This window comes from Otolemur garnettii, unplaced genomic scaffold, assembly GCF_000181295.1.
Source record: "Otolemur garnettii isolate 467f Iridium unplaced genomic scaffold, OtoGar3 scaffold00109, whole genome shotgun sequence".
NCBI classification, from domain to species: Eukaryota; Metazoa; Chordata; class Mammalia; order Primates; family Galagidae; genus Otolemur; species Otolemur garnettii.
The window spans coordinates 6,574,478-6,576,105 of record NW_003852504.1 but is presented as its reverse complement, the minus strand read 5'-3'; the positions used below and the strand labels follow the sequence as shown (position 1 = coordinate 6,576,105).

The 1,628-nt window shown below is 39.3% G+C and overlaps 1 protein-coding gene across 1 annotated transcript in view; it reads right to left on the bottom strand.

Annotated features, from left to right (window-relative positions):
- The window catches only part of HPRT1 (hypoxanthine phosphoribosyltransferase 1), a 48,089-nt gene that overhangs the window by 28,859 nt on the left and 17,602 nt on the right, over positions 1–1,628 (bottom strand). The window lies entirely within an intron of this gene.

Here is a 1,628-nt window from a genome sequence, read left to right as displayed (position 1 = left end):
CTCTACCCAGGGGGATAGCTTGAGGCTCTGTCTCAAAAAAAAAAAAAAAAAAAAGGAAAAAGAAGCCCTATTCAATAAATGGTGTTGGGAAAACTGGATATCCATATACAATAGAATGAAACAGGATCCCAACCTCTTGCCACACATAAAAAGTAATTTGAGATGGATTAAAGATTTAAATGTAAGGCATGAAACCATAAGAATTCTAGAAGAAAATATTGGAAGAGCTCTTACAGACGCTGGCCTAGGCAAAGAATTTATGCCTATGACCCCCAAAAGCAAATACAGCAACAACAAATCTAAATGGGACTTAATTAAATTAAAAAGCTCTTTCTGCACATCAAAAGAAATAATCAACAGAGTAAATAAGCAACCTACAGAATGGGAGAAAATATGCACACACTAAATCTAATAAAGGGTTAATATCCAGAATCTACAAAAAAAAAAAAAAATTAGAAAGAATAGAAAAACAATCCCATTGAAAATTGGGCAACAGACAATCACGAAGGAAATGCAAATAAAAACCACAATGAGGGGCAGGGCCTGTCGCTCAGTGAGTAGGGCACCAGCCCTGGCCCCATATACCGAGAATGGCAGGTTCAAACCCAGCCCTGGCCAAACTGCAACAAAAAATAGCCAGGCGTGGTGGCAGGCGCCTATAGTCCCAGCTACTTGGAAGGCTGAGACAGAAGAATCGTCTAAGCCCAAGAGCTGGAGGTTGCTGTGAGCTATTATGCCATAGCACTCTACTGAGGGTGACAAAGTGAGACTCTGTCTCTAAAATAAATAAATAAATAAATAAAACCACAATGAGATACCACCTTAACCCTATAAGAATGGCTTTATTAAAAAGTCAAAAAACAATAGATGCTGGCATGGAGAGAGAAAGGAACATTTTTAGATGCTGGCATGCAGAGAGAAAGGAACATTTTTAGACTGTTGGTGGGACTACAAATTAATACAGCCTCTGTGGAAAACAGTAAGGAAATTCTTCAAAGAAACAAATGTAGACCTACCATTTGATCCAGCAATCCTACTGCTGGGTATATACTCAAAGGAAATGAAGTAATTTTGTAACAGAGACACCTGCCCTTGAATGTTTACCACAACACAATTCACAATTGCAAAGATACGGAACCATGGAGTACTATTCAGCCATAAAAAGGAATGAAATACTATCTTTTGCAGCAACAGAAATGGAACTGGAGACCATTATTCCAAGTGAAGTATCTCAGAAATGGAAAAACAAACACCAATTGTACTGTCTAATAACTGGGAACTGAACAATATGCATGCATGGGCACAAAGAGATACGAAGTCATTCGAATCCAAGAAGGGAGGAGGGTAGAGGTGGGTGAGCGACAAAAACTTACCTAATGGGTAAAATGAGCACTATTGTGGTGAGAAGCAAACTAAAAGCCCTGACGTAAATATTATACAAGTTACACATGTCACTAAACATTGGTACGCCCTTAATATTTTTAAGGAAATAAAACTACAGGAAAGAAATTAACAATTCAAAATAACTGGATTGGCGCCTATAGCTCAACCGGCTAAGGCGCCAGCCACGTACACCTAAGGTGGCGGGTTCAAATCCCCAGCCCGGACCCGCCAAACAACAATGACGG